Raw genomic sequence first — 9,206 nt, forward strand, 5'->3', positions numbered from 1 at the left:
CCTACTTGGAGTTGGGTGCTGAAAATACCCTTTTCTGCCATATTCTGAGCTGCTGGCTTGTTGACTCCACTAAAGATTTTTTTTTTCAGGCTCCTTCTTTAAAGTCTCAGTTCTTCAAACCAGAGAGCACAGGTCAATGGGGCTTTTGTTAGCTTTATTTTTTGAACCCATTAGGGTTGGCATTGAGCAATTTTCATGTGTTCATTACTGTCTAGGCACTGTTCAGTTATAGAATATAATAAAAATTATAAATATACTAGAGGCCCGGTGCATGAAAATTCATGCACTGGAGGCGGGGGTCCTTCAGCCTGACCTGCCCCCTCTCACAGACCGGGAGCCCTCAGGGATGGAAGGTGACCCGGCATTCAGGGGAAGGCGACGCCCCCATCACACCTCTGCTGCTGCCACTGGTTACCTGAGCCTCGGGTGGCCCTGGGTGGCTGGGGGGCTGAGGGGACTGGGGGACTCCGGAGGCAGGCATGCCAGCGGGGCTGAGGGGACTGGGCAGCACCATCTTGTGGCTGTGGGCGCTGTCATCTTTGAGGGCGTGGCAGTCAATTAGCATATTCCCTCCTTATTGGCTGTGGGCACCACCATCTTTGTGATGGCATGAGGGTTAATTAGCATATTCCCTCTTTATTAGATAAGATACAAATTTAGAAGCAATCTATTTGATAGACTATATATACCAATAGCACGATTTACTAAAATCCAGTGTTTTAAGAAGCACTTGGAAAACTCAAACATATTCAATTATGCTGGGTGTTGATTAAATGAAATTATAAATTATTTTTGGCAAAACAAATTATCAGTAAAGGTGATCATTGTAAAGTGAAAATGACACCCTACGTTTTTATTAGAATTACTAGTATATTGGGATAGAAGTCAGTAGATAATCCTGTATCTGATTTTCCATTAGAATGTGCATGCCTTCAGGACAAAGATTATGCCTTTTAATGTTTTAACCAAGAGAGCTCACGATATATTGTAAGCAGTTATAATATATTGAATAAATGATTAACATGTAAGTGGGTCTTTTCAATACAGTTGGCCCTTCATATTCATGGGTTTTGCATCTGAGGATTTAACCAATCACAGATAGAAAACAGTATTTTTGCATTTCCAAATGCAGATTCTCAATTGAGGATTAAAAGTACTGTTTTCCATCTGCAGTTGATTGAATCCACAGATGCAAAAGGTGATTGTAGAGTCAAAAGCTATACCAAACTTTAGACTGCAGGGGGGTTGGTGCCCCTGGCCCCTGCATTGTGCAAGGGTCCCCTGTAGTGAGCATGAAGCTAAGCCCCGGGCTCTGGGTGGATGTGGAGGGACACATCTCTCAGACTGCATGCTTTATAGAGTCCTTGTCAGGACCGGATGAGACACTAAGTGTAAAGAACCTAGCACAAGAGACCTCCTCCATAAATGTTAGTCCAATAACCCTCACCCTCCTTTACACCAGTCCTTGCTGCAAATGACTCTATTGGTAGAACATGAGTTAAGCTGTTTTCTTAAGAGATGCTGTTTTTAAGAGCACTGATAAATGTGACTGTTGTAATATTTTTAGGCTAGAAAAGGCCACCTTGTATTGACTTCACCATATGCCTCCCAACAAGGTTGGATCATCCTAAAAATGGGGTAAAACATTGCTCTATAAAAGTGCCCCTCGTCCATAGCGCTTGGAGGAGTGAGAACATTCTGGACATAGAGGGACTCCAGTTCTAATCCTGACTGATACTTAATATTTCTGTTTGTGGAAAGTTCCTTTCTGAAACCTCATTTTCCACAGTTGTAAGAGTAAAAATAGTCCCACCTCAAAGAATTGTGATAATTCAATACTATAATTCATGTAAAGATCTCAGCTCATTTATTTATTCATCAAATACTAATTCAGTAATACTTACTCTGTACCAGATTCTAAAGATAGAGCAGAAGAGAACAAGCAGAAAACTTACCTGTACTCAGGGAGCTTAGATTCTAGTGGAGGAGAGAGAAAATAAATAAGTACAGTTTATAGTGGTAAGAGCTAGGAAGGAAAGCAGAGAAGGGAAAGATGAAAAGTGAGAAAGGAAAATGAAATCAGACAGTGACTATCAAAGACCTGAGGGGGTAATGCCAGGCACAAGTAAATACATATTGATATTTTATTAGTACACATTTTTGTTCCACTGCTCTGGGATTGGATATTGCGGCCAACACATCTTGGAGAAAACTGACATTAGATGATAACTTGGAGCAGTCATACCCTGCTCTTGTGATTAGATGTAATTGTTGTGTTTTTTTATCCTCACCAAGGATATGTTTTTGTTGATTTTTAGAGAGAGGAAGGGGGAGAGAGAGAGAGAGACATTGATTGATTGCCTCCCACACTCACTCTGACTGGGAATAGAACCCACAGGCTTTCTGGTGTATGGAACAATGCTCCAACCTATGGAGCCACCCTGCCAGAGTGACTTAATTGTTTCACATTAATTATTTAATGTGTTACTGGCTGCAGCTACTCCCTCCCCCTCTTTCCTTATGCCCTTCTGATAATCACTTCCGAAGGCTCTTTTCTCAAAAACAACAAAACAAAACAAAACCAGAAAACCCCAAACATTATCCCCTCTGGGATGATCTTGAGCCACCAGAGGACCAACATTTGCTTTTGCATCTTTCGTAGGACCTGTCCCTGTGAACGGACTACCTTGTTTTCACAATTGCTTCTCTTCAGATGCTAAGTGACATAAGAGGGTAGAATGTTCAGAGTGAAACACAGGAGCCCTTTGCTCAAATGTGATTAGTATTGCTAATGGGATTTGCACAGCTTGCTCTGAGGAGAGAATGCTAGTTTGTCATAGAAGAGGACGTTCTAAATGACAGATTCCAGATAGAAATATTCAGCGTCAACATAGTTGGTTACTGAGTTAACACTACACCACTCTCTGAGGGGCTGGGGGCACAGTTGAGTTGGTTGTCTTCAGTGGCCCAGTGGTTAAGACAAGAGCAAGGATTCTCTCCCATCTCTCCCAGCCAAACAAAACCCTGGAATTCCTGAGGCAAGAAATGATTTGATCTGAACTTTCTTTTTGCATCCTTTTCTCTCTTAAAGAAAAAATACTTTCCAAGCTTTTTTTAAAATATATTTTATTGATTTTTTTACAGAAAGGAAGGGAGAGAGATAGAGAGTTAGAAACATCGATGAGAGAGAAACATCGATCAGCTGCCTCCTGCACATCTCCTAATGGGGATGTGCCTGCAACCCAGGTACATGCCCTTGACCGGAATCAAACCTGGGACCTTTCAGTCCTCAGGCTGATGCTCTATCCACTGAGCCAAACCGGTTTCGGCACCAAGCTTTTGATCACATCCCTCCCAGCTTTAGTCAATAACTGCTAACTGTCCACACTGTGGTCCCTTCATGAGGGTGAGATCAAGCTGTGTGTTCTTGGGCAAATCCCTCAACTTGTTAAGGCCTCAGTTGCTTCTTCTATGAAATGGGAATGAGGACTCCTAACCTGATAGGATGTGGGATTCTGTAATTGAGGATTTTGTGACCTGAGGAAAGATTCAGTGACACCAAGAACCAGTTCCCAAAGGGTTTCTTATATTTCTGTAGAGATGATGCTAACACATGGATGAAGAAAATGCGTGATGAAACCAGTTGCTAAGGGATGGGTGATTCTAATAAAATAGTTTAATACTATAGGAAACTCTGGGCAAGGTCTTTAACCTGTCTATCCCCCCACCCCCAACCCCGCTACTCCACTCTAATTTTCCCATGTTGCTTTCACTACTCTGCACTTCAGCAAGGCTCTTTACTGCCCTGGCCTGCGGTTCCTCTGTTCTCTCTAACCCTAACCCTAACCCTAACCCTAACCCTAACCCTAACCTTCAGTGCAGATCCCATCCAAATACATAGAAATCTCCCCAAGAACTCTTGGCAACTTCGCTCTTCCTTTCTTGGTAACTTCCACCCCTTCCCAACCATCATATACTGATTTTTATGGTATTGATTCCTTTGCTCTTATTTAATGGCCTTAATTATGCATCCAGGAAAATATATGATTTAATTTCTATGATTTTGCCTGTTTCTGAATTTTTATAGAAGCAGAACATAAGGAATCTATTATTTGTGTGTAGCTTCTTTCACTCAATATTATTATTCTTTTTTAATCCTCACCTGAGGATAGTTTTTCCATTGCTTTTTTCAGAGAGAGTGGAAGAGAAGAAGAAGGGGGGAGAGAGAGAGAGAAACATCGATGTGAGAGAGACACATTGATTGGTTGCTCCCGCATGCACTCCAACAGGGAGTGGGGCACTAATGGCAACCCAGGTACGTGCTCTTGACCATGAAAGGAACCCAGGACCCTTTGGTGTGTGGGCCGACGCTCTAACCACTGAGAAACACCAGGCAGGGCATAAATATTATTATTTTTAAATATTTATTCATACTTTTGCTTATAGCTGTAGATATAATTGATCCATTTTCCTTATTCTATGGTATTCTTTTGTAGGAATATGCTCCGATTGATTGATCTGGTCTACTAATTAATGATGGGCTAGTTGGGCTATTATGAACAATGCTTCTATGAACATTCATGTATGTGTACACTGGTGTCCACAACCATGCATTTCTGAGGATATATTTCTAACAGAGGCTTATCTTATTCACTCTTTATAACAATCAAATGACATAGGTGCTAGTATCCCAAGTTTGCAAACAATGAAGCAGGAGCACACAGATGTTCAGTCACTTGCCCGAGTTACACAATAGGTATTCAAATAGGCAGCCTGACTCCAGAGACCCCACTCATTGCTCAGGCACTGCCCCTCCACACATGTCCATTCCCCACTACACCGAGTCTCAGAACGAACAATTGTATTGAACGAATCTTTTTATAGCTGGCACTAGCATAGTGCATTGCACAGAGTAGGGTGCTTAACATGCTAATGAGTAAGTGTTGTTTCATACGCATTATAAGAAAATGTAGCAAAGGCTATTTTCCTGTCCTTTAGCCTTAAAGAAAATCCACATTTTAAGGGGAATAGAAACAATACAGAACTAAATTATTTGCTATTTGTAAGCCCCCAAGTGCCATGTTTTTAGAACTTATTACCAGATACGGTGGTCCAGACACCTCAGCTTTAGAAAAAACTAAACATTTTTAAATACCAGAAAAACACTTAAGAAATAAGAGAACAAACAACGCATGCAGTCACGAGCCACAGAATGCTGGAGTCTAAAGTTTATATCTAAATTTTCCAAGGATCTGACCCAAAGTGAAGATCTCTAAAACTTATCGCTCACATTTCTTCTAATTGATTGTAAATTCCTTGAACACAAGCAAGACTCATGTATTATTCTATCTCATTACACCTAATGCATAGTAGATGCTCAATTAATAAGCAAATCCCATCTCCAGCTTACAACATTTCTGTATTGGTACCTTTGTAGAAACTGGCACATCATATCAACTTAGTTTTGAATAGCACTTTAGATTTTGTCCTAATGTATTCACACTCTTTTTGTGGAAGTTTCAAATCTGAGATTTATCTTTTGAAAGTGAACTGTTTAATTTCTTTGAGCCTTAGTGTTGTCTATCAAATGGCATCTAATGCTTAGTCATAGTGAAACTGTAAGGTAATTTATGTAAATTCTCACCACAGAACTTAGCACATCCTAGGTGTAAATCATTATAAGGTTTTATTCCCATTTTACAGGTGAAGAAATGGGGAAGTAGACCGATTAATTTACCTGACGCAAGTCATAAAATTAGGAGCAGAACAAGTCTGAAAACTAGACTTCTATATCCTGATACGCAGCCTCTTCTTTCTCTTGGACTGAAATGATGAAACCAAGCTGTACCTGAGCCAGGGACCCTGGCCCCAAAGCAAACACATGCATGCACAGATACATCCTTACATAGTAGCGTAATAGTGTGAGCACTCTCATTTTGACTTTGAACAGTTATGAGTAAGCCTTCGATTGAGTAAGAATTGACTCTGATGTGTTTTAACTACTGTCAAAATTGATCAAAATTTGACTGTCTCAAAAAAAAAGTGATCACAAATCTCCTTGGTAAATGTCTCACATTTGTGATCGAATGTGGCTGCCTCGCCACTAAGACGTTTGCGGAATGAGCAAGGCAGAGGTCCTGAACTCGTGGTGCGGAATCTAGCTGTAGACATTTGCCTTAGCCATCATCATCTTTAAAATGTTGTAATTTCTTGACAGTATTTAAGAATTTGGAGATCTCACCTAAATATTTAGATTTCCGGTCCCCCTTGGAAAATGAAAAGACGAAGCAATGCTTGGCCCCAGACTTACTGACAGCCACTTGGAGGACAAGCCCTTCTCAGGAAGGTGAGCCCTCTCCTGTTTCCCTCCGCCATCCCCACCAGCTCACTGCACCCATTAATGTTTCCTGGGTGACCCTAGAGGCATTTAAATTTTCAGCCCCACTGTAAGGCCAGTAACAAGGGCTGGGACCTGGTACAGCCATCTGAGAAGGATAAACCTCACTTCTCTGCTAGTTTCAGCCTGAACCCGTGTTGTGCACACATCAGCTCTGTTTTCAGTGCCTGGCCTCCCTCCCTCCTTGGGGGCTTCTGCCCTTGTAAGAGCAGCTAGCATGGTGCTCTTCTTTTTCCTAACGGGCTCAACGAGGTGCATCTGCTTAGCAGGTCTGAAACGTTTTTTGGAGATGAATTAATGTTGTCTTAGGTTTCTCATAAGAAGAATTAGCTTTACATAAGCTTAAGTGTCTCATAAAATGTTTCCATTTCAGTGCATTCATATGGATTATTGGGACGGCACAGATTAGCCTATTTTCATAGTAAGGATGCCCGGTCTGAAGTGAGTCAGTTGAAAGGTTCCACATAGCACAAGTGTCAGTATTTCGACAGTGTGAGCACTTAATCATCTATGCCAACAGAGGGGAGAGAACAGATCACGACTCAAATCCTGGCAGGGATGAGCGTTGTTAGTGTGCTGTATTGGCCAAACAGGCCCATTCTCACACTTACACCACTCCAGCCCCACACCTCTCAGCTAGGGATTTATGACAAGTCAGAGGGGATAATATGCAAAGCAGTTTTTTTCAAACCATGAGGTTTTACCAAGCGTTAAACTATGCAGAAGAGACATTTAGAAATGTCAACTATCTCCGCATTTTGGGAATTGTACCTAAAATGAACCCCATACCAATATGAATTTTCACATGGGCTAGAAATCGTATTTCTAAATAGCCCGAATAATGCAAACGTTAGCCTCATTTTCAGAACATACTCCAATACCACCTGCAGCTTGGAAGAAATTTTCTAAAAGAAAGGTAATATCTGAGACACTGTTAGTCAAGATGGCTCTGTAAGTTTAAACCCAGTCACAACTCTGTTCTAAAACACAGACAATGACAGATAAAATAAGAAAATTGATGAGGTATGGCTGAACTAAAAAATAAGGTGAACACCGCTAGTAACCAGAAAAGGTACAGAAACACAAAGTGGTGAGTAGGCTGCAAACTTGCTGGGTTCTGAAGCAGGATCCAAACATCAGTCATTGGTTGCTCTGTTATTGTGGAGTGAAGTGCTCCATGAGAGATGGGGCGGGAGCTAGGCTGAGAGCTTGAAGCTAAGGTCTGTGGAGGCCTTCTCCAACTGCGAAACAAGGCTGACCCTAGGAGGAACACATAGCTCAAACACGGGAAAGTGAAACAAGCTGACCATTGGCTCAGGGTGTGGATGAGCAATAGCCCCAATATTGCCATGGGCTGGGAATGCTCCCTCCCTAACAATATGAGACCTGGTTCTGTTCGTTGGTCTATGGGATGGATAAAATATGCAAAACCAGTAATTGGATAAGCAGAAGAAGGTAAATAAAGTACATACTTCCCATTCAAAATAAACCAAAATTCCAAAACCATAAAAATAATGTAATGCTAAAAATAAAAGGAGCAAAAGATTCAGGATGGAAATTCCTTTCAGCTGAGTTGACTAGAGATTCTGGATAGAATATTAGCATATACAAATCAATAGAGTTCACAGGAATAGTGAACAAAATATACTAAAAAAAAAGGGTAGCCAAAAATTATAAATTGTATAGGGAATATATTTAACAAAATATGTATAAGGCTTCTATGGAGAAAGATATTACAACTTTATTGAAGGACTTATAAAAGACACAAATAAAGAAAGATAATATCTTCTGGTTCAAAAGGTTCAACAGGATAAAAGAAGTCAATGCTCTCCAAATTTTCCCATAAATTTGATGTATTTCCAATCAATATCCTAATTGAGTTTTCTATGGAATTCAACAAGTTATGCCTAAAATGCATGATGAAGAACAATAGGTCAAAAATAGCCAAGACAATTTTGAAGAAGAATAACATGGGGAGATTTCCCTTTCCAAATATCAAGGATTATTATGAAGCCACTAGAGGCCCAATGCTTGAATTCATGCACCAATAGGGTCCCCTGGCCTGGCCTGTGGGATCAGGCTGAAATTGGCTCTCAGACATCCCCCGAGGGGTCCCGGATTGCAAGAGGGCACAGGCCAGGCCAAGGGACACCACCAGTGCACAATTGGAGAAGGGGAGGGATGTGGGACGTTGGCCAGTCGGGGCGGGAGTGGAGTGGCGGGAGGGCTCCAGGGCCTGTCTGGCCCGTCTTGCTCAGTCCCAATTGGCCAGACCTCAGCAGCAAGCTACCTATCGGTTGGAGAGTCTGCCCCCTTGTGGTCAGTGCACATCATAGCAACTTGTCAACCGGTTGACTGTCTGCCCCCTGGTGGTCAGTGTACGTCATAGTGAGTGGTTGAGAGGCCTTAGCATATCATTAGCATATTATACTTTGATTGGTTGAACAGCTGACCAGACACTTAGCATATCAGGCTTTTATTATATAGGACTAGAGGCCCGGTGCACAAAAATTTGTGCACTCGGGGGGCGGGGGGAGGAGGGGGTCCCCCAGCCCGGCCTGTGCCCTCTCGCAGTCTGGGACCCCTCGGGAGATAACGACCTGCTGGCTTAGGCCTGCTCCCGGGTGGCAGAGGGCAGGCCCAATCCCTAAGTGCAGCCCCTGGTCAGGCTCAGAGCAGGGCCGATTGGGGAGTTGGGGCGCCGCCCCGTCATGCACAGAGCAGGGCGGATCGGGAGGTTGCAATGCCACCCTCAGTCACGCTCAGGGTAGGGCCGATTGGGGGGTTGGGGCACCACCCCCTGTCACAC

This window comes from Myotis brandtii, unplaced genomic scaffold (genome assembly GCF_000412655.1).
Source record: "Myotis brandtii unplaced genomic scaffold, ASM41265v1 scaffold9, whole genome shotgun sequence".
Lineage (NCBI taxonomy): Eukaryota > Metazoa > Chordata > Mammalia > Chiroptera > Vespertilionidae > Myotis > Myotis brandtii.